Source organism: Perca fluviatilis, chromosome 9, assembly GCF_010015445.1.
Source record: "Perca fluviatilis chromosome 9, GENO_Pfluv_1.0, whole genome shotgun sequence".
NCBI lineage: Eukaryota > Metazoa > Chordata > Actinopteri > Perciformes > Percidae > Perca > Perca fluviatilis.
In genome coordinates, this window is record NC_053120.1 from 12,117,990 (window position 1) to 12,143,460 (window position 25,471).

Genomic DNA, 25,471 nt, shown 5'->3' on the forward strand with positions numbered 1-25,471 from the left:
GTTTTCCAGTCTTTGTACTGCCGCTTTTTGTTTATATTAAATCCTCCACTTTAAACGTCCTCCTGCCTGCCTGCTCTCTCTGCATTTTGGGTCCTCAACGTCCCTCGCCCCGTAACACATACATGCCCAAAATAAATCTTATAGAAGGTCATGCACCCATCTAACAAAGTGACACTAAACTTATCTTTGGCAGATCTGCATAACTCAACTGAAACAGTCAAGGAGGCAATTGTGTACAAGCAGCATATGTGAACAGCATCAGAAGAAGGCACTGATGGAGGAATAGTAATAGACCTGCATCACTGCATCAACCACCCAACCCCCCCTATGTCCTCAGTGTGCCCCGTCTGGCAGAAAAAAAACTCACCTAAGGGTGCTGGGCTTGGCAGCTGCATAGGGGCCTTTGATGGATTCTGGTTTCATAGACATCAAAATATCTTGCTAAGTGCGGGATAATATGGGATGATCCAGATTCCAGCAAATAACGAGAACATAATAATTTCATCATGATTTCATAATGTTTGAAATAGTTGAGGTGAGCTTTATCAATCTTTCAAGACTCTTAAACTGCCTTTAAAGTTAATACTTCAATCAAAAGTAGAGATTAAAGGTCCCATGGCATGGTGCTCTTTGTATGCTTTTATATAGGCCTTAGTGGTCCCCTAAATGTTTGAATTACAGCCACTAGAGCCAGTCCCACAATGAGCTTTCCTTAGTATTTGCCATTTCTGTGTCTGTAGCTATTGAGGGGCGGGGGGCAAGGTGGAGAGCGGGGGTGTGGCCTTGACCAACTGCCACTTTGCTCGTTTGAAAGCCATGATGTCTCTCTCTCATGGGTGGGCCAAATTCTCTGGGCGGGCAAAGCAGAGAAAGGGGAGGTAACCTTGCTCCTTATGACCTCATAAGGAGAAGATTCCAGATCGGCCGATCTGAGCTTTCATTTTCTCAAAGGCAGAGCAGGATACCCAGGGCTCGGTTTACACCTATCGTCATTTCTAGCCACTGGGGGGCCATAGGCAGGCTGGGGGAACTCATATTAATGTTAAAAAACCTCATAAAGTGACATTTTCATGCCATGGGACCTTTAAACACTCTTTGTTTGTCTAGGTTTTTAATGCTGGATTTATGTTCTAAACTTGCTTAGTCTCACTTAAAGAGATCATTAAGACCCCTACATGCCCCGTTAGTTATTTCAGGAGAGACAGATTCATTAGTTATTCATCACTTAAGGTTGTATTGATTTATGATACTGAATATTTTGGCAATAATCCATCTTTTTTGGCTTTTAATAATTAAACGACGGTGCAGCCACGCAGGTGCATTTATGTAGATAATAAACTGGCTCACAGCCTGTGTTCCTCACACACTGAAATCCTGCAATTTTTAAGCAGAACCTGACCTCTGAACTCCTCAAAGAAGGGATGGTTTAAATGAAACGCTCCCACAAGCAGTAATAGATTATCACACAACAAATTAAAGTCATTTTTATTCAAATGAAGTCACAGACAGCCGAGCTGCTGCTGCAGAGTGAATCTTTACTGATTGAAATATCCCTGCTGAGCCAAGTCAAACAGTAGAGAATATATTGCACCTGTGTACGACTGCTAATCTGTCATACAGACATTAGCATTTAAATAAAGTTTAACAGCTCTGTTGAGGGAGATATTATAGTTGATAGATGTGGCTTATTCTAACAGGAACACAGCAGGAAGGGTGGGCCACTCCTCATCAGGAGAGACATGGCTGGCTATTATTAGTGACAGGTGGATGTCAGTTTGTGTGTGTGTGTGTGTGTGTGTGTGTGTGTGTGTGTGTGTGTGTGTGTGTGTGTGTGTGTGTGTGTGTGTGTGTGTGTGTGTGTGTGTGTGTGTGTGTGTGCGTGCGTACATGCGTGCGTGCGTGTGTGCGCTTGCATGTGCAGGAGTGTAATATATGATGTTGCAAGGCAATACTGACTGTTTAACACTCAAATCAAGGTGTTGCCAATGGATAAAGGGGATACAAAGGTATAACACTTTACATACATACCTATTTAGGATTTAAAAGCAGTATTTAAACATTTATTACATTTTAATGTAGTTGTAAGTAGATTTAATGGCATTTTTAAGTGTTTACATGTTTCAGTCATTGTACTGTCAATCATGCATTTACTGTTCATACTGTATAGCAGTTTTGACGAATACATTCATAAACACTTCAATATGTCCATATATCTGCTTACATTTTCCCTATAATGTCTTATAAACCATTTATCAGTTGTTTATTTACAGTTTATAAATACTAAATAGGGATGGTTAAACTAAAGTGTTAATCAGACAGGAACAGGTTTTGTTTTGTATGCTTGTTTTGTCAAATGTATATGGTGTTTGTGTGTGCATACAAGCTAACAGTGTGTTAGTGTTACAAGTTAGTGTAATAAAGTATGTGCTAATGTTGCCTCAGCAAAGATACTGGACCAACTTAGTCTTGATCCCATTGCTGGCTTTCTGTTTCATCTTGAATGTGCAAAGGAGAAAAGGAAGAAGGAAAAGCAATAAAAGTAAGGCAAGAGCTATAAAATTGAGAAAGTAGCAGAGTAGGGGAAATCCACGGGGATAGAAAATTATAATAATGGAGAGATGAAGGGGCTTGAGGCTGAGGCTGGTGGTTTGACTGCTCGAGGAGGAGGCTGTAATGGCCTGCTAATAACTTGGACAAGTTGGCGCTGTCCACTCATAAATACCATTAGAAAGGCTTGAGAAGGAGGGAACAATAGGGTGAGGATGAAATGAGAAACCGTTAAGGATAGAGTGGAGGGTAATTACTGTGAATGGATGGTGAGAGGAAGGGTAAAACAGATGCATGCATATGTTATATAAGCCAGATGGGTTAAAGAGGCATAGATGAGGATAAGACTACAATAGCAGTTACTGTAACTGGTAAAAAGTCATTACATATCCCGCTAAATGGATTGAGATTGTGCCAAATTAAATATTGCTAATTCACTTACTGTAGAATATCATACTAATTGAGAGTTCCCCTACCTTTCAACATTAAGATCAGTTCTGGTGTAATCATGGAGAGTAGGCTTACTACTCAGCCTGTGAAAAAAGCCTGTGACTCTAGAGGAACATTTCTTAAATCTGTGGAAAACTAACCACAGTGGTATACTTGGGATTATACAGGCTTGGGTTTGCAGGTCACACATTTTTGAAGGGCCTGAAAACCTTCCCTTGCACGACAGCGGGATTCTTGCAATATTACGAGATCACACATGCATCTTAGGCTTCATTTGAATGTGTGTCTGAATTACCATCTTTATACTACCAATCAGCATCCAGTAGAGGAGCTGCTGGCAGCTACGGGTGTGGTTTAGGTGTGTGTGACGGCCGTGACTGTTCGATCAAAACAACAATGAAGGACATTATAGACAGATGGTTCATCCAATCACCTGCCAGGTATTTTTTTTTTTAAAGTGCCTGCCCTTTACCAAACAGTTTCCAATGACAGCTTCACAGATGGTTCTGTGTAACAAACCATCTGGCTCGTCAGGTTACTGAAAACCCCTTTTCTACATCACATTCCTACTATGAGAAATGGGGTGGTTCTTTCACATGACAGGTTTCTGTGTCTGTGTTGTTGTCTGAGGTTTTCTCCCTGATTTGAACTGGGGCATATTGGAAAAAGGTGATGTCACATCAATTAGGATATAGCTACATTTTAAGCAAAATCTGATGACAGTTGTTGGGTTGTGAATCTGATCAAACCACACCTACACAGTCCTGTTGAAGATTTTTTAAACTAAATATTCCAATTCAAATGTGCCTTTCCCATTACTTGTTATGTTTTAAGTTATATATATTTCATATAATAATAAAATATTGAGAATATATTCCATTATTAGTTGGGACAAAGGGTAGAAGAGGGATGGTTTGGGGAAAAGGTCTCAGAAGAAAAAGAAGTGAGGGATGGCAAATAAGCGCAAGAAGGAGGGATGAGGGGAAATGTGAGGAGGGGAAAATTGAGTGTATTTGTGTGTCTGTGTTTGTGTGGGTCTAAAAAAGAGGGAGAGAGAAAGAAATGCATAAGAGACTAAAAGTTGCATGAACATCCATGACTCTGTGTACTAGGCTGCATGTTTGTACAAGGTGACTCATTTTCCACTTCAGTGGTAGGTCACATTCAACACAGCACCCCTGCAGGTATGATCTAACACACACACACACACACACACACACATACGCTCACACACACAAACACACACACTCACACACACAAAGTCCAAACGCACACAAAATACAGTACTAAAAAAGTGATTTACTTGGAAAGGAAAGAAAAATGAGTTGTTTTCACCAAAGCTATTATTTCAGTGCTGAGCATGAGATTGCCTCTGACTGTGATGTATGAGACAAAGTCCTGACTCTCTTACTTTGAGATGTGATATCCCCCGGGACATTTATGACCAGTGTGCAGTCACTCGTATATTGCAACAGTTGTTGTCTTGTAAGGGTTGTAGGCTACTTCCAACGGAAGACTCCAGTGTACTTTATAAAGTGCTTCTTTCTACTCTAATTTATGTAACATTTTTACATATGTATACCCTTTTTTGGTGCTGAAGATTTGTGAGTTTCTGTCTCTTCTGCTGACTTACAGTTTTTTTCGATTGCTAGACGACTCTGGGCACAACTGGAGTCACATCTGCAAAACTCTAACTACAGTCTGCACAGCAGCAGTTCATGTGGACCAAACTCTAGTTCGTTTTTCATTGCTTGAACACAGTTTTCAAAACTCTACACACTTACCCCATGACTTTAACCACAACGTGCACAACACTGAAGATTTACAGCACTTTGTTCAAATGCTAACACACTGCTGTCAAAACTGTTAACCACACATTCAAAACAGAATAGATTTCAGTCTGGTGCCTATCAAACACTGCTGATTGCAATTTTAGCTGAAAGCCTAAGCAGGTGTTTGTTGTAGACTAGTTAGTGAACATATATGGTATTTATATAGAGAAAGCACAGAAAGCCTTTTTTGTATACAAACACCAAATAAGAATGAAATAATTATACACTGTACTGTTTGAGAGAAAAAGGTAAAAGAGCAAAGATACCAATATGTCCAGGGAAGATGTTTGAGGATATATACACAGCCATAGAAAAAAAGTGAAAAATACTATATCTTTACAATAGTAAAACTGCGTTCTTACTGTTTTTCAGAAAGTAATGGAGGTGAAAGCAATAGAAACACCACATTCATTTGTATTTAGAGATGATGCAGACATCCAATGTGATGAAGAAAACTTGCCACATGATGCTGGAGAGAGGCAGGATTAGTCACACTATTCTTTAGTACTGTTACGTATGTACCTTTAGTTTTTTTTCCCCAGTAATTCCATAAATTACTAGAGACAAAATACTTTATTGAAGAAAACTGCTGATTTTCATTCCTTCTTGTTTACCTTATGTAAAAACTGGTATGCTATACAATCTATATTTATTCCTTAAAAACACTGTAGAGTAGTGTCAAGTCACTCAAATTGTTCAAACTGTAAAGATGAGAAAGTTTGTAATCTCTGTATTGGTGTTTGATGCTAGTGTTTTTACTCTCCGTGTGTTCTGAGTGACAGTGTGTGTTATCTCAGTGAGGACTGTTCATAGTGTTTGGCTGCACTGAGCCTGTTTTGAGACTTGTGTGAAGAGTTGTGTTGCTTTGAATGAGTTTTGCAGGTGATGTGAAATGTTTAGCTCAGGTGACTGGTGGTAGTGCAGACTGTAGTTAGAGTTCTGCACACGTGACTCCAGTTGTGCCCACTGTCGTTTAGCAATCGGAAAAAACTGTAATGTACCAATGCTGCCAAAGGCTAGCACAAAATTATGTATTCACCATGAAGGTAATAGAGATGAGCGTCAAAGATGAACACACATCCAATCCAACTGGCATAGACAAGGAGGCCAATAGTTGGAAAGCTTTAGCAGATTAAACAAATCAATAAGCTGCAACAATGCATTAGACACTGCATTGTAGAGGCTGTATTGGGTGATGGATGTATTTAAAGGTGCAATATGCGGCTTTAAAAAGAAAAATGTATACATAAGTAAACCACATATATGATCAGCAAATACGTGACTGTACTGAAAGCAAATATTTAAACATTTCTTCTGCCAATAAACCGGAAATATCAACTCTCTTCCAGCTCTACCTTTATAGTCATGACAACAAGAAACCTGTGACATCAGAGGCATGTCATCACCATGGGCCCTATCTTGCACTCAGCGCAATTGCCTTTGTACACCGACGCATGTATCATTCCTATTTTGCACCCGACGCACAGCGGACTTTTCCCTCCACAGCCGCACGTCGGTAAATTAGGGAATGTGTTTGCGCTCCTGGGGCGGTTCAGCGAAAAGAGGAGGCGTGTTCGGCTAACGTTACTTTGTGCTATTCTGCAGTTTCAGAAAACAATTCCGCCACTGACCAGGAAAAACCTGGTCTAAAGTCAGTGGGGCTAGTCTAAAGTCAGTAGCGCGTTATTCAGATGCTATTTTAGGGGCGCATGCTTGGCCATAATGTAGCGTGTGCACACGCGCATACACTTCTCTCATCTAAATGGATGCAGCAGTTCCCATTTTTGCAAACCATACATAATTACAAAGGAAAATATTACTGAAAATGCGCTTCATGTGTTTGGATAGATCAGGAGGCACTTTACAGTACAGTCCTCAAAAAGTCGCAGCATTCTTTGTGGCTTTCCATGAATCATGGATGTGTTGATGACATAAATGAGGAAATATTAGAGGACTTAAGGAGACGTGATTTTGAACTACGGTGGGATTGGACACTCCGGCGGAATCTGGTCCGGGAGTAATGCGCGATGTGCTCCTGGTGGAGCGGGTGGACGGAGATGGAGTGGGGGAGGAGGAAGGGGCACAACAGGTGCAGGTGGTGCATTTGGAAGCCCACGCTCCATGGCTGCAGCAATCCTCTCCAGACTTGATTAGATGCGCCCGAGTGGCTGCAGCAACATCGCCGCCCGGCCAAGACGGGCATTTATTACTTTGCCGCATCTCGCATCGGCAGCTCCCGCTGGCGTGCGCCAGGCAAATCCGCCGTCATAATAGCAATCCGCCATGGAACAAGCGCCCTGCTCTTAAAGGGAATGTGAGATGACGCTCTGATTGGTTTATTGCACGTTACGCCCAAACCACACCTAGCTACTTCAGACCAACCCATTTTAGATTTGCGTCGGGCGCAAGACTCATTTATCCCTATAATAGCAACAGCGGCCGAGATCCGCCCACAAAGCTACTTGCGTTTTGCGTTTCATACTTGCGTATATATATATATATATATATATATATATATATATATATATATAATCCTAATGTTTAAAAAAACATCTACAGAAGCGTATTACAGTGTGTGTGTGTGTGTGTGTGTGTGTGTGTGTGTGTGTGTGTTTTTAATTTGAATGGAGGACTGCAGAAAAAATCTTACTTTGACCAGTTAGCTATGGATGTGCTTATGGCTCTTGCCTCATCAACTCCCCTCCAAGCCATTTAGTTTTAGATTGGATCATTTTTTTATGTTAAGAGGGTGCAACCATCATAGTTACATGTCTAAATAAACATTTGTTATGGTGGGGGCGACAGTGATTTTGCAGTTAGGAGATCACGAGTGAAGAATGACGTGACATTATTCGATGGGCAGACAGGGAGCTCTGGAGGCAGATGCTTTTGTTGCACTTATCAATTTAGAAACATAGCATAGGGCACATTTGCATCTGCAGGCATCTGCCACACACTCAGATGACATTATCATTAAAAAGCATAATGCAAGTACACACAGTCACACACAGCTCAATGTTTTTAACCACACACACAAAACATGCCCACAGTCAATTTGCTCACTCAGTTTGTTCACTTCCTCCTCTGCTTCCTCCTTTCATCCTTCCTTTACTATCTTCTACAACAATAACAACAACTTGAGTGTGTTTTGCTCAGCATTTAGCCAGTGTAACAAGGCACTAATCAGTCCCTCCAGGATTTCAAGGCCTTTTTTTGCATGAGACAGTGAAAATTGCAAAAAAAAGTGGTGATTTTTTTTTGTTTGTTGGTATACTTCTTTAAAAATAAAAAGGAAACTCAATTCGGGGAAAATAAAACTACTCTGGGCTGAGTTTTCCTACTAACCTAACCAGTGCAACGTAGGAAGGGGACTGAGCAGCAGCCCCGCTCACTGCAGAGAGCCGACAGGATTGAAACAGCAGCAGCTTTCAGCGACGTCAAAGTGAAAAAAACATTACAGCGTAATTTGATGTTAAAATGTATACAGGTTGTCTTTCGCTGTACGTTTTGTTGGTAAATGTGAGATGTTCGAGTCACACACGTCTCGTCTTCATATCAAAAACAAAGAAATTAATTTGCCGACAAATTACAAACTTTCCAATCCATCGTTTTATGAGAGCATAACCTATTTGTACTACTTGTAGACGTTTGGTATCATTTCGGGCATTATTAGTGGGGTAACTTACAAGATACAAACGTGGGTCCATAAGCCCCTGCGCTAAGCTATTCAGCTGATAACGCTACTCTAGCTAACTCTCCCAATGTTCGACCCAGGTGAAAAAAGCTTCTGGGGGGGTGTTTGGCTCGAGGTCATGGTGCAAAGGACCCTAGGGTGAATTACTCCGAACCATCACTTTAAGTGACTGTATTGCTGGCTAGCTAGCAAGTTAACATTATTAGTTGTTATTAAGAGAAATTAGTTGCTAATAGAGATGGGTGGATGATTTGTCTGATGATTTGTCATGTACACGGGGGGGGGGGGCACTCGTAAAACCGAAACACACAGCTTGTATCAAATGCTAATCTCGGCACATTAGTGGGATAAGAAGAGAGACTAAGTGAGAAATATAGTGATAAAGAAGATCAGAAAGACATGAGAAAGTTTATTTCCTCCTCTTGATGACAACAATTCCAACCTACAGATGCATCAATATCACTGGAAAAGTGATTTTTTCCCCCCCCATACTTTAATTTAAAAAGTAAATCTTTAATATATTCTCCATTCATTACATAAAAAGTAAAATATTTCAAGCCTTTTACTGTTTTAATCTTGATGATAAGGGCTTACAGCTCATGTAAATCAAAACTCCAGTACAAATGTATTAGAATTTTAGAACAAATTATTTTTTATACAACCTGACAAGATCTCTAATTAGCTAATCAACTCAAAACTAAAAAAATAATTTAACCTGTCATTCTTGTTCTGGTGGTGCAGCACAATGACCTTTTCCTGTTTGATTATTAGTTGTATGTTTTGCCTCTGATTGATTTGTGCTTCCACTCGACACCATCACTACCCTCCTCACCTGGCCTTCATCCTCACCTGTATTGCTTTCTTTCTAAGTTTCTATTTAACCTGTTAAGGATAATTTTTGTATAAATTGAAATGCATGAATTAATAAATTGTTCTTGTTTTAAAACATTTTTATTGTTTTATTATATTACATTATTATTACTTGCGTATTGTTTAAAAATACACGATAAACCTTGTGTGCAGTTAAAGCTTCAATTGTTCTTTTTTCCATTTCATGGATTCTGATGTAACAAATTTATCCGCTAAGCACAAACTAAACAGAACTGAACTCTTAAGATTAGTAATGATGTTTACACCAAATTCCAATTTTACCTATGTAGGCTAACTTAAAAATAGTCAGATAATGGTTGCCTCTTTTTAGTTGCCAGGGGTGAAAATGAGTCATCCTTAACATTTTTGGTGTTTTGGATTCACTACAGCAATTAAATACAAAATAGGTTGTAGGCTCTACTGGGTGATTTTTTTTTTTTTTTTTTTTTAACTGAGTAACTATCATCATTTTCCCGGATAGTGTATAGAATTTTAGGCATTCTATTACCTCAAACAGCCTGAAAAATAGTGCATTTAGCTGACGTAATTGGGGAAAAAAATCTCCACCGGGGAGCATGCCCCCGGACCCCCCTAGTTTTGGGCTAAGCCCCCGAATGTTTATATCCAGCATCTCCCTGATTAGGAGATGTCCCTCAGGTGTGTTAAGCCCGAGACACACCAAGCCGATAATCGGCCGTTGGACTGTCTGGCAAAGTCAGTGACTCAAGTCTGTTCGGTATGTAACGTGCCATCGTCTGTCCGAGGGGCCGTCGTCCTTCATCTTAGTCGATTTGACATGTAGAATCGGCAGGGCGGGCACCGCCGGCAGTTGGACTCACATGACCCATCTGATTGGTAGAGTGCTAACCTGCAAACAGGGAGCAGAATGAGCATGACTAGAGTCTCTATCTAGAGTACTATTTTAGTACAATATGAGCTCGTATTCTGAACAAGCCGCCATGACAGTCTGTCTTTGAATTGCAAGAGAAGCCAGACCCACGTGACACGTTCGTCCAATCAGCTGCCCGGTTTTCATTTTTGGGCGACAATACAGATTAGCGCCATCTGCTGTTATGGAGACATATTATTATGTCTCGTCGCTTTCGGGACCTACATGCACTCATTAGGGCGCAAATGCATATGAGACAAAAGAAGATGATAATATCTGATGATAATAAGAATTGGGATTGGAGGGTAATCGCTGTCCAACAAAATCACACGTAACAATGCAAACTCTACCTCCACATTGGCCGCTGAGTGTTCTCCATTGCCGGCTGGCAGGGTCTATTAGAAATGATGCAAATTAGGTTCAGGCAGCATTTCCAGATGACTGACAGGTATACCCTAACTGGTAATTAGCATGTGTTGGTTTCTTATTGGCTAGAACTGTGTGACTGTCTGGTGACAAGTGAGATGGATACATGCTCCTGGCTCTCAGGCATTTCATCAAATCTCTCTATTTGTCTCTGTCCCTCTCTCTCCCTCTGTGTTTGTCCCCCCCACTCCTCTCTCTCTCTCACACTCTCTCTCTCTCTCTCTCTCTCTCTCTCTCTCTCTCTCTCTTTCAGTCTTTCTCCACGTCCTCAGTCTTCTGTTGTTCCGTCTCACTTTTTTTTTCAGTCACTCGTGGGTTTTTTACATCCTCTGCTCAGTCCTTCACAAAACAGCTGAAAACAAGACAAATTAAATTAATATCCAGGAGACAGCCAGTAACTGATGAAGTAATAAATAAAATAGTAAGTGAACATTTTAAAGTACAACTCAAGGGATGATGTGTTCCATAAAGTTAGGAGACTCACAAGATACAGTACAAATTAAGAATTTAAATCAAATCTAGGATATAAGTATGGGTCATTTTCCATAATGCAACCTATAAAATATTTTCCTTGACACTCATTGTCTAGTAAATGTCTTTCAAATTCCATGCTTCCCAATTTGTAGTGCAGGACTTCTGTTAAACATTTGTAGTGTCCAAGCCCGAGGTTATTTTTTCAGACTTGTCAACGCTTCTCCAGAGCCACAAGAGACATTGTGCAACTTTTTTCAGAGGCTAAGTAGTAGTAGTGGTCTCCATAGTAAACTGACCTGATTTTGCAAAATCTAAAGTTCTCCTTTCAACCAGTGGTACTTGTGTCCTCCTCAACGGTCTGTGTAGAAGGCAAGAAAGTTATTCTTCCATCATATTAATCATGTTTTACATGTTGACCAATCACTTGTCTCATTATACATAAAGTATTACAGTCTAAAACAACATCCCTGCAATAAATACAACCTTCATGAAAGTTATAATGTTTAGTTTGTTTGAAAGATGTTGATTCAACTGAATGGCCATTATAGGGATTTTCGATTGGGATGTGATTTAATTGCATTGTGTTACAGAAAGAGAACATCCTAATATGGTGTTCACCTACTGGATTTTTTATAGCTAGACTAACCCACTCAATAGCGTAAAGCTAAATGCAGAGAATTTATATATTAAAATGAATCCTCAACAACATAACCCTTAGGCTCAAATCAGAATAATCAAGCATTTGCATAAAGAAAACTACATTTTAACTCAGTTTGTGTTATAAACTGCACACTGTTATAGCATGTAAATGTGGGCCTCTGCAGGCCTAAACATTCACACAAATCGTAGAGGGTTAAGCATCATGCACAAGTGATCTTTTCCTTATAGCGTCCTATGGTTTAATACCATACTTACCATACCTTACTTAATACCAGACTTATCTGCTTCTACAAAGGGTTGAGGAAAAAGGAGGTGAGAGAGAGAAACATGGGGGAAGGAGCAGGAAAAGAGTGTGTGAAAAGCAGAGGGAGACAGAGAGAGCATAAGACCTCTCAGATGTGTTGCCTTCTCAGCAATAAGCACACTATCGAGGATTAGCCCTGCCTACGGAACACTGGATTTTATCAATGCAATCTAGCCTGGTTTTAGTAAGCAAGCCTAAAAATTCACTTAGCTTGAGTAAACATTGATTGTTATAGCCAAGCTTGCAGCAGTTTGTCGGGAGTGTGCTGCTGCGAGCAAACATCTTAATCAGAGGAACAACACGATGTGCTCTGTGGCCACCGCCATCCTCATCTGTCTCTATGACAATGGAGCAGATTCCATACAGCTCCAGCCCCGGGGTGGATTGCAACACACTGAATCTGCATTGGTGACTGTTGTCAAGTAGGAAATCAGAATTAGCATAACAAGTAACAATCTGGATGACAGTCTCATCCAGTGAAAGTGAAGGAACTCCTGTGTGTGAGTAACTTGTTACAGAAAGAGCCCAGGGCATGATTATTAGGACACTAACCGGCGTGTTTCATATGTACAGTAAATTGTCTCATGATCTTAGTGAGCATACAATTTATCTGCATGATCAAGTGTTCACTTTACATACCAGCATAATGTTAATGTAAATATTAGCGGATAAATGCATGTCATGGATAACTTAAAAGGTGTCCTAATGAAATACCACAGAGGAAAGAGCAGGAAAATAAGCCCGTTTCACTATTTGATTCTCTTTGATTCTGCAAAACATCTTAATTTCTCTCTCTCTCTCTCTCTCTCTCTCTCTCTCTCTCTCTCTCTCTCTCTCTCTCTCTCTCATAACCTCCATGTTTCTCTCTGTTGCACTGCATATCACTTCTGCAGTTGAAGCTGTTTTAATTTTTGGTTTTCAACTGCGCTCTGAATTTCACACCAAAGTCTGTGTGCCTAAACTTCCTCTTCTATCAAATCTGCTGAATCTCCTCGAGCGTTTCAGTCAAATCCCCCAACAGCAAGAGCAAACACATGGGTTTATATGCAGTTCCAGGCCCACTACCCTATGTCTAAGCCTGCACCCTGCCATATCATTTCAGTGTCACACTCACTTGGAGGAAACGCCTCTCCATGGAAATTCATGGAAATGGTCATGTCATGATGGTATGAGTTGAGTTTCATTATGTAGAGAATTCGATGCACAAACACATTAGGTTGGCAACTTTTAGAACAACCAAATAATACTTGGTCAGGTTTTTTATATAAAAGTCCTCTCAGAGATACAAAACTGTGACCATTCAAAAAGTGTGAATATTAGACAAATGTTTAAATTGACCACTCGGATGTTTGGATGTGCGAGTAGGTCTGTAGTTGTGCCTACTGAGAGACCAGCTGACAAGCTGGGTGGTGCATGAATCTACACCATGAGCTCCATTGACATTATCATAACCTGATAAAGTAGAGACTATAATCTTGAGAAAGAATGAGAAGGACATTCAAAAAACTTGCTACATGAGTTACATTATACCAACACTGCAACAAGGTTGGATCACCCAATTAATCCATTAACACCAGTGTGTGCAGTTCCCATTGGAACGGTACAGTTCTTTTTAAAGAAGTTGTCCCTGGGAAAACTAATCACAACAAAGTCTGCGGTTTATCCAGAGTAACATCGACACTATTTCTGGAAAGAGACATTGGTGTTGAAATTCCTGTCAACATGTCTCAATACTGCAAGCACCACAAATGCAATTCCATTTATCTCTGTGTTGAAGGGAGAATCATCAGAGCCCTTAAAACTTGGGAAAATAAAACCAAAACTAGCATTGATAATACTAAATGTAAGTGACAAAAATGACCCTTTAAGCATGACTTGATAATGCTTTGGATATATCAATTTTCAATGTTTGTAACACACAGTTTATTCCTTACAACTGCTTTGGAAACAAATTGTTTTTTAGTCCTGGTAGTGAATTGTGTTTGAATGTGAATATGTTAGACAATGAATGGAAATTTGAGATAGAGAGTGACCGTAGTGTGTGACCCGTAGCACTGGGGCGTACATATCTGAGAGGGCAGTGCCGGAGCAGATGGAGAAATAAAATGAGATAGAGAAAATCAATCCTATCAGACAGTAGCGGTGGTTATGTCATTTCAAATAAGCATCATATAGGGTGCTCTGCAGCTCTGCCCTGAGCCCTTTTTGTCTTTATTTCTGGTTGGTTTTGTGCCCTACTCCATCTCTCCTTCATTTTCACACAGATGTATAAAATATGTGACAAATCCTTTGTTCTCTTACACACTTAAGGGAGATAGAGAAAGATGATTTCTTTCTATTACATAGAAAAGAGAACAGGGTTGTCAAAAAATATTGTATCAATTTACATAAAGCTCAGCAAAGATCACTTCATTATTACTTATTTTTTATCACCTTTTTACTGTTTTTAGTGCTACTACCCTATCTGACGTGTTCAAATGGATCCATTTAAACGGCTCTGAGGAAAATGTTATATTACTCATGTAAAGTTTAGCAATATGTTTTTGGCTAACTTTAAGAGATAAAAATATCCTGCAGCAGCATTTGTTAGTCTCCCTGGTCTGCCTCTCTTCTGAAATGTTTTTTTACTTTCTGACTACATGTGTTGCTACTGTCGCAGCCCAACCCAGTCTCACAGCAGTTTGTGAAATGTTTACGTAATTTAATATATGCCAGGTCCTAAAAATGTGATCCTTCATCTCAGTGGAACTAAACACATGACATGTAGGCTTCAAAAACAAACCTCACACAGACACACAATATGAGACACATAAGCAGGGACCCACCTTTCCTGCTGTATACTGATATAAAAAAAAAAACGACTCTGTCATTTAAATTAGCATTATTTGGTAAGTGAGTTAATTGGAGCTAAATTTATAATCTGTAAACATCTGAAAAACTGTTTGTAGGCAGGATTATATTTTTGTTTAAGCAAAGTCAAAACACCATCAATGGGTCCCTAAAAGATTCAATCTTTTTTTTTTTGAGAATGGGGAAAGATGGTTTTCATTTATCAAAGGGACATAGAAAGAAGCAGGATTTTTTTTTTGAGAATGGGGAAAGATGGTTTTCATTTATCAAAGGGACATAGAAAGAAGCAGGATTTTTTTCCCCCAAACTGTACCCAGAACATAAAAGTTCATGTCAACATTTCCACAGATCAGAAGGCGAAGAGGTAATAAAAACACAATGCTTTTTCAACTGTGAAGGTTTCTCTTTGTCTGCTGGAGACAGCTGATGGTCATTATATAAATCCTGGCTGCCCAAAAATAATGTTAAAAAGTCAGAAGAAGCCATTCCTTCCAATAGCGTTCCAAAAACCCTTGAGTTCTTGCCATTTTATAACAGCGCTTTTGAAAAATAAAGCAATCTGAAGCAGATGAAGAAACGTGGGAAAATAGAGCACGAAGGTTCAAGGATGTGAAGTGGGAAGTTGTGTATAAGGGCACTTTGTGCTTTGTCTCCAACGTGTGACGTTCAAGCAAACGTTCAAGGGTATATTATAAATAGTCCCACCCACCTGGACCAATACATTAATATGAACAGGTTTCAACAATGGTAAAAAGACGCTTGACAACAAAATAGCGTGTGCGTGTGTGTGTGTGTGTGTGTGTGTGTGTGTGTGTGTGTGTGTGTGTGTGTGTGTGTGTGTGTGTGTGTGTGTATTTAGAAGACTGATAGAACTCTATGCATGTGTTTGCATGTACATACATACCCTGGTATCAGATCTATATGGTTACAAGGCATGACATTTCAGTGTTCAGGTAATTTTAGATGAAACTTGTTTTTCATCCTGCTACACAGCAGAGCACAAATGAGCTAATAATGGTGTAGGTTTCTTTTCTTTCTTTGGTGTAGCTTGGAAGTTGGCACAGTTACTTTTCTTCTTCTGCCACACACACACACACACACACACACACACACACACACACACACACACACACACTCAGGAAATCACTGTTGGACCACAAAGATAGATGTGACAAGATAAATATAAAGTACAAATCAAGCAATACAAGGAAGGAATTGAAGGAATCATTCTACCGTGGAAGGTGTGAGCTGGGCACCAGAAAACAAAAAAAAATATTTGTACAGTATAGGGGGGGAAGGTATTGAGGAAGAGAAGAGTCTAAGTGTTTTGTGAAAAGAGGCATTGGAGGACAGTGGATGCGTGTGTGTGTGTGTGTGTGTGTGTGTGTGTGTGTGTGTGTGTGTGTGTGTGTGTGTGTGTGTGTGTGTGTGTGTGTGTGTGTGTGTGTGTGTGTGTGTGTGTGTGTGTGTGTGTGTATATATGTATGCGATGTCTGCAAAAGGTGTGGCGTGTGTGCGTGTGATGTTAAGGGTCATCCTAAGCCGTCTGCGGTCAGTAAAATGTCACTTGTTGACCTGTGTGGACACTGCTGATGTGTCTTTTGTTGCTGTCACTCTGATGTGACATGCAATCGTGTTTACTCATTGACCTATACCTGCCCAGCATTGTGCTTGTTAGTGTTTTTTGGTTGAAACTGAGTTTTCTTTTTACCCCACAAGCTCTCCCATCACTGTGAAGTCAACAAAATAAAATAGATGAGAAACAGGAAGAAAAAGTATATATATATTTGTATTTGCTATTACCATTCTGTCTCCTGTCATAGCATGTTGCCACTCTCTCTGAACGCTGAGGGGAGTCACATTCCGCACTGTTTGGAAAATAAACACTGGGGCATTTCATATATGCAAACACATACAAAGGGACAAGGTCATCATGCTAACCTCAGGGCCCAACTACATATGTCAGTCACACACTCATGCTGTCAAGATCATCACCATCATTTACGGGGGGAAAGGGGGTCACACAAGCTAAAGATGCAAGTTTGGCAGCTAGAGTCTATAATTATGTCATTAAGCCTGTGTGTGTGTGTGTGTGTGTGTGTGTGTGTGTGTGTGTGTGTGTGTGTGTGTGTGTGTGTGTGGCGTGTGCGTGTGCGTGTGCGTGTGTGTGTGTGTGTGCGTGCGTGCGTGCATATGAGATAGATAGAAAGAGGGAGTGCCATTCACCAATGTGACCTCCACAGCTTTCTCTTTTGCTGCTGAATGAACCATTGAAAGGAAGTCACTAAAGCAGAATTGTAAATCTTTTTAGATTAGTTTGCAGACATATATGTTTAACATCTGTGTCCTTGTTAATACATTTCTTTGTGCCTGAGGAACACTGCCAGGCTATGACTGAAAAGCAGACACACAGAATTCTGAAGTTGTCATGATCCTCTGGGTCATCAATATATATTTATGGGTGTGAATAAACACAGCGTTTTGTGTGTGTGTGTGTGTGTGTGTGTGTGTGTGTGTGTGTGTGTGTGTGTGTGTGTGTGTGTGTGTGTGTGTGTGTGTGTGTGTGTGTGTGTGTGTGTGTGTGTGTGTGTGTGTGGTTATGTTGAGGAACTGTGTTCTGTTTTACATTGGATGATGTGTGTCTATGTGCTTTTCTGCCAGAAAACTCCCTCTCTCTCATCACTTCCCTCTGAAAGAGAAGACCCTAGCTAATGATATTGGTGGAGGACAAGAGAATCAGTTGTTTCAACACATGTCCCCAAATTAAATGTGTTTACATTCTAGTGACAAAGCCCTCCAGTGGCCTTTAGTGGCTGTCTGACTACTTCTTCCTCCTCCAAGTGTGATGTTCTTATAGAGCAAAAAAGTCAGCAGACAGATCCACTGGAGGTGGATGGATGGGCTAACAATGTCAGACTTCAACACAGGAGACCGCTGTCCTGTTTCCCTCTACCAGTCAATGTTGGTTTCTTTTCACCGTGACCGCCATCGTTCCCCAACCTAGACAGTTGGCTGCACACAAAAGTTGTTACATATTTTGCAGCAATCTGGATTCATGTAGATGGGTAATGTATACTGTCAGTTAGGCATGAGCGTGAGATTCTTTTTCTACTAGACTCCAACATGTAGACAACATTTCATAAACTTCTCTCGTAAAGGTTCCAGGCTCTTTACACAAATTAAACAGTGCATTGCTCTTCAGAAATACGAACCGTGACAACCCGTTCTCAATCCGAACTCGTAAAATACGAACGTTTGGACAGTGTCTGTCAGCGTCAGAAGCGACGCAAAAAGCGCCCTTCAGTGTGTTTGTAGAACGCACCAGGGAGAGCAGCAGCTACACGGGGTTTGAAGATGACGTAGCACTAAGAGCGACGACGGTAGCGAATAGTATGAAAGATCCGCCTATCCGCATAGGCATGTTGGTTGGGGTGGTGGATGGGTCAAACAACACATGACACCGGGGATCTTGTCCCGCGTGTCACGTTTCCTAAACCCAACCGTCCCGTTCTTCTTTTCCTAAATCCAACCGTCCTGTCCTTCCCACGTGTCATGGAAACGTAAGCCCACCCACGACCTTTTCCTTAACCTAACTGTGTCAAAAGTGACGCCAATTGTCCCGACCGAGCGTGTTTAGATACAGCGCGTTTAGATATGACGCTAAAGGAGACTTTTAGCGTCAATAACAACGCCGAAGGCACCTGACCAAACGTCCGTATTTTACGCGATGGGAGTGAGAATCTGTTGACCGTGAATGAGAACATGAGCCTGGTGTTATGTGTCCTTTCCTGTTACATCTTATATGATGAACTAGCCAGTCCCTTGTTGATTGTTCATGAGGAACCTGATTTAAAATCTACATATTATTTCAAGGAAAAGCTGCTCTGCGCAAGAGCCCACTGTCCTTCTTTGAAATGATAATAAGGCCATGTGGAATAACAGATGCCAATGAGGAGGGAGGAAGGGATAGGGAATGATAGGAAGATGCAGAATGATGTAGGAGATGGGCTGATGGATGCAGAATAGGAGGATAGGTTTATTGGTTAAAAAGGGATAGACACATTTAGGGAGTGATCGAAAGAGTAAGAGAACAAAAAGACAGATGGGGGGTCTCTGGACTGAATGAAAAGATGGCCAAATTATTAGAAGGAGGAAAAAAGGGAAAATTATTGAGGGATGGCTTAAGTTAGAGAATGGATATGGTACAGGAAAGGAATAATAAAATAGATGGAGGGACGGGTGAAGGACGAATGAGTGAAAGAGACATGATGAGACAGAGTGGCCTAAAGATATTGGGTTGGCTGTACTGTAGATTTTCTTACATCTACCCTCTCCTCTGTACCCGAACCTTAAAGGAGGAATAACAATTTAGTTGAATTAGCATATGTTATCATTTAATGCATGGCAGTCCACTCAATATTTATGAATAAAAACAATTTTCTACCAAAAGTTAGACATGCAGCATCCAGTGCTTTCATCTAATAGCCTGGAGCTGTACCATTGACTAACAAATAAGGGACTGACTTTGTGAACCATTCAAACTTTATTTGGGCTGTTTCGGCCTTTTGCTTTAGAAGATAAATTTTAAAAAAAATAAAAAATTTTTTCCCCCCAAAAATTTTTAATCTTACCCCCCCTCCCTTCTTTTTTTTAAAAAGGGAGAAAAAAAAAAAAATTTTTTTTAAAATTTTTTTTTTTTTTACTAAATAAAAATTAATAAAAAAACAAAACCATTTTTTATTTAATTTATTAAATTAAAAAAAAAAAACAACCCTTTTTAATTTTTTTTTTTTTTAATTTTTTAAATTTTTTTTTTTTTTATTCTTTTTTTTTTTTTTTTTTTTTTTTTTTTTTTTTTTTTTTTTTTTTTTTTTGTTGTTGAAAACTGTTGTGATCCTGTGTTTTGGTCTTGTTTTTGGTTCGGGTTATGTTGTTGTTTTTTCTGGTATTTCTTTTGTCTTTCTTGTTTTCTCTCCTCTCCTGTCCTGTCTGCAGAGCATGTGTGGGGCAGGGGGCGTGGCTGGCTTCTCCAGGCTGCAGACGAGGCTATCTTCTCATCACCCGCTCCATATAAGCCTGGTCTTCACTCCACTACTCTGCCAGATTATTCCGTGATGTTCGGTAGCTCTTCAGCATTTCCTGTGTTCACTACCGGTTGAAGGTATTTTTGTGTTTTTTGTCTTTGCCACGCTGCTGTTTTCCAGTTCCTGGTTTTTGTCGCATTGTATTTCAAAATCCCAATAACATTTTTTTTAGAGATTCAAAGATATTTTCCCCCAAAGGATACCACTCACAAAAACTGTGATGCGTGTTTTAAAATAAACAGAACACTGTGGAACTATAGTAAAATGAACTTTGTTTGCTATTTTCTGAATGCTACTTTGTTATGCAGTCTGATTGGGATGACATAGAAGGTCACGAGTACCTTGATGGGATCCTCAACATGTTGCCAACACAGATGAGAGTCCTTGGAGCATGAAGGAGGGATGAGCGCAGTAGTTCCCAGTTTTATATTTATCTCTATTTGGGCACTTGTACAGCCTGATATCTCTCTCTGCGCAGCACTTCATCCTATTCTTCATGATTTTGAAAAGGGGAGTTGTACGCCTATAGCAAATGAAGGTTAAAGCCACCAAGTGGGCTATATTCAACTGGCAAAGTTGAAGAAATATTTACATATTGTCAGTTTGGAGCTGAAACCTTGTATCTCCAGTGTGTGCATTTATAACCACATTATAATTAAAATCTGAAAAACAACCTACCATGAAGTCAGACCATTACATAAGTTTATATATAAATAAATTCATACATAAACTTTAATAAATTTGGTTATTTATTTGTCTGTTATCATTGTTGTGAATATGTTACATATTATTTTTTGATAATTGAACAAAGCCTCATCTGTTTTTATTGGTATCATAAATTGGTATTATAAATTTGTTACACTGTTTTCCTCACAGAGTTTCCTTGCAGATTCATCTGTGTGAACCTACCTTGAACCAATCCTCCTTTCCCCTGGTGCCCCTTCCTTATCTATGTACTCTCACATCATCAAAATGACTGGAGCGATTGTTAGAAAATGTATATATTCCTGTGTGGCTCAATAAACCTATAGAACATTGTTGAACCGAACCCTGACCGTGTCACTTTGTTCTCCGAGCGCTCATGACTGCTTTCAGAGTAAATTCAAAGCGGTCAAGCCACTTGATGGTAGTATATGAACCACAAAACAATCGTGATTGGATTGTTTCATAACAATCATACATACACATAAACTATTGTAAAATTGTGAAAAATATGTATTACAAGTTTCAGTCCAAATAAACTTGCTTATTTTGACCAACAAACATTACAAAGGTACAACATTTCTAATGATATAAACAAAAGAAATGCGTAAAATCTTCACATTTGGTAAGCTGCAACCGCAAATTTCCTGTAGATGATTACATTTCTGTTAATCGATTGATCAACTAAAAGCTCTGGCACCAATTACTGTCAGAAACTAGTGAGTTTCCTGTGCAGCACAATGACTTTTTTTTTGAGAGTTTCTACAAAGCAAAAGGAAGTTGGCTGAATTGTGTATTTTCCCATGACATTTTACTTTATCTATGTGAAGCAGGCACTCAGGCTCCCATACATCACTTTCCCTTCCACACTCATGCCTACATTCACTGCTGATTTGCATCTACAACATATTCCTAGCTGCTCTGCATCCATTTTTCCCTCAGTCCCGCCATCACCTCTCTGCACTCGGAATGAAAGGACTTTTCACCCTGCAGTTATGTGTCAGCCCTCAAAATGTGTCTGTGCTGTGCAATCTTAATTATATCGCATTAGCCGCCATATCACGCGGAAAGGCGTCTGCGTAAAAGGAGTCACTAAACACATTTGGCCTGTAGCTTTAGTCCTGTGGTTGTTTGGAGTCTGGCTCATATGCATGAGTGTGTCTGTGAGTCAGTGTGTGACTACTTGGAGTTGCATGTGAGCAAGTGAGAGCTCGTGTGCATATGAGTGTACCCATGTATAGGGATGTGTATGTGTAGCTTCCTTTTTTATGATGTGACATTTGAACTACATACCCAAGAGTATGCAGACAGTCATATAAATGCATATTACTTGCTAGAGGGTGTCTTAGTGTGTGTGTGTGTGTGTGTTTGTGTGTGTGTGTGTGTGTGTGTGTGTGTGTGTGTGTGTGTGTGTGTGTGTGTGTGTGTGTGTGTGTGTGTGTGTGTGTGTGTGTGTGTCTAACCAAATGCATGCATATTGTCAGTCTGTTGGCCCATGATGCATACCATTTGATCCACATTTCTCAGTCAAATTGATGCAGGCAGTGCCATACAGATGTGTATTGCCCAGGGGTTTCTATTCGTCTCTTTCAATCCCATGCTACCATGCAGCTCTGTGGTCTGTGCACAGATGTAAACCAAACAGGTCATCTGAAATTAATTTTCCCTCTGTCCTTGGAGATTTAGCCAGCAGTTTACGATGCTAACTGACACTGTTTGTTTCAACATATAATCTCAGCCCCTGTTAAAATGATCTTGCAAACTGCTGTGTAATCTTCCAGGGGATTATTCTTGTTAAAGAAAAACAGCATGCATATCCTGCTGCCGTCATAACCCCTGCCCCCAACTGTCCCCTCTCACACAGAGAGATAACGGGAGACACAAATCTGATGAAAGCGATGATGCAGGACTACTTGTTCCAACTTTCTGTTGACGTCATTCTGCATAATGTAGTTTTGGGGAGATTAAAAAGAAATACAATTGTGACCTACCTGCACATCTACAGTATAATATTGTTTCATGTGGTTTATTTCCGAGCATGACGACACCGTACCTGTCAGAGTACCCATCCCTAGTCACCACCCTTTGCACTAACCTTAATCCTGAACTATACATCTGCCCATTGCACATACGAAATATGCTTTGCACAGTCTGCACTCAACAGTTATTCTGTATGTTTATTTCATATTAATGTATAATATGTTTGTTTGTTCATGTTTGCACCATTCACCAAGGCAAATTCCACATAAGTTTATTTTTTGTGGCAATAAACCTTTTTCTGATTCTGATAATGCTCAATGATCCCGGTGTCATTTCACTCAGTGTGCTGATGTCCACCAAGTGTGTGGCCTGAGTCTTTTCTCCTATATGTTAGCTTTACATGCCAGTTCTGTTTTTGTAGGAGCAGCTCGCCGCTTTACCCTCACTTGTGAATATTTATATTAATACCCATTTTTACCCAATTTGTAAAGACCTACAGAGCATCTGTTACTACATCTAAAGGAGCTTCAATATGCTTGTAAAATATGACAAATGTAGGCAAAACCACTAAAAAACTATATTTGAAATGTGTCTGATTTAGACACACTTGGAAGCGTGACAGAGATGTGACGGAGCTGTGGCACAACCGTAACACAGCTGCATCAAGTGGACATCCTTGGTTACATACTGTATAGTGTTTGAAAATAAAGCTCCTGCATGTATATTCAAATTTCAGGGGTCCCAAAGATTTATAGATGGACAGTGTGTGCACAGAGCGGTCATAATTTGTAAAATGAATATGTGCAATCTGATGCTTTGTCATCTCTCCTGCTGGCACTGTAAATGACTCTAAATTAAGTATAATAGTCTACAGTTCAATGCCTTTTTAAAATATCTATTTTGGACCTATTCTGAACTGCGATAGTGAATCAATGTTGCAAAAGCCCAATTCGTCCACAGTCCTCACAATCATCTCATTTTAATACTTACAACAGACCATATTACACTGCATACTGTTCTCTGTCTACAATAACAATAATACCACAATAAAGAACAGTTAAAAAGCCTGGGCAAAAAAAAGGACACCTGAAAGTTGGTAACTCCTGAAATGTAAAAAAAAAAAAAATGCAAAATACAAAAAAATACAAATAGAAAATAGAACTTATAAACAATAAACAGAAAAGAAAAACCAACTTAGAATAGCAGATCATTCAAATAAATCATTAAATAACCAACTGTAAAAGACCCGTGACCCATTTTGTAGTAAGTACAGCTTCAGCAAGAACTGACCCAGTCACAGTGTCACAGCCTTTTCCACCTGCCAACCCTCCTTCAGGGCCAAGGAAGAGGTTTGTTAAAAATCAAAATGGATGGCTATTCCGAATATTTTCTGCTGATAGTTCTCTATTGTGACTGGGTGGTCTTTCACATTCTCGCTGTCTGTCTCTTTCTTTCTGTGCTGCTTTTCTCCGTCTGCTAACGTGACTTTTTCTCTGCTTCATTCCCCCATGCAGTATTATTAGGCTTAGTCTTGACTCTTTCTGTTTGCACACAGAGCCCACTGACTAATTCAAAGTTAAAATTGTATTTCCATTCATGAATGTTCCCTCATTAGTAGAAATCCATGTACAATTGTGAATGAACTGCTGTAATATTCTGGCAGCTGTTTACTTGCTTTTCTGCAGTTTATGTTGATTAGTCTCTACTGAGAGACAGACAAAACACTCTGGAGGATGTCAATTTATGTTTTTTTTTCTCCAGCACAGACTCCGTAATTAAGCACAGTCAGCCTCTTCAGCGTTGATTTACTATAATAAGAATTAAGATCTTTATTCCATGAATCCAGGATGGCAGTGAGTACTCCTCAGAAATCACTTGGGTTGCCACCTGCTTTTTTTCCTGTCAAGATAGGGTGTGATTAAAATCGCAATTTGAGGAACTTAAGTACCTTGATGGAGGAAAAGGAGCTCCGAATAGTTTCAATTAGAGAACTTCCATGGAGAAATCAAAATATTGACTTCTACGTTTCAAAAGAGAACAGATAGACCTATTTTGTACTTTCACAAAGGCTGAAAAGACATGCTCACATGCTACATATGATCCCAAAGAAAGAATATTTCATCTAGATGCATTCTTATGGTTTAGATACACTAGAATTTGTTATTGTTGCTGCAAAAAAAATGCAGGGAATGGTATGTTTCACTGAAGTTACTTTACTAGCTATATACATATATCTTGAATGAGCTGATTTAGCACATATTTGTATTTAGTAATTTGTTTTTGTAAATGTCATGTTATACCAACCCCTTTCTCACTCCTAACTCGTCACAAGGCTTCTAGGTCAGAACCCCTTGGCGTCAGTTTTAAACGCACTGCACAAATTATAAAGAGCGACAAAGTCCAGATGGACAGATAACCCATTTTTGACCACAATCTTTTCCTGTTGTTATTGTTATTCACAACATTAACTCGTATTTAGTCTTTCTTTGCCAGACCATCCACCAGCTGCGAAGCGGAGGAAGGTCTGGCTACTCCACATGGCATTCTGGGATGGGAGAAAAATGTGCTCTGGTTTATTGGCATTTCTTTAAACCAATCACAATCGTCATGGGAAGAGCTAAGCTCTGCACAGAGCAGCTGCAGAATAGTCGTGTGAGAGAAAACATAGATTGGACAGATAGTCCAGCTAGCTTTCTCAATTTACCATGC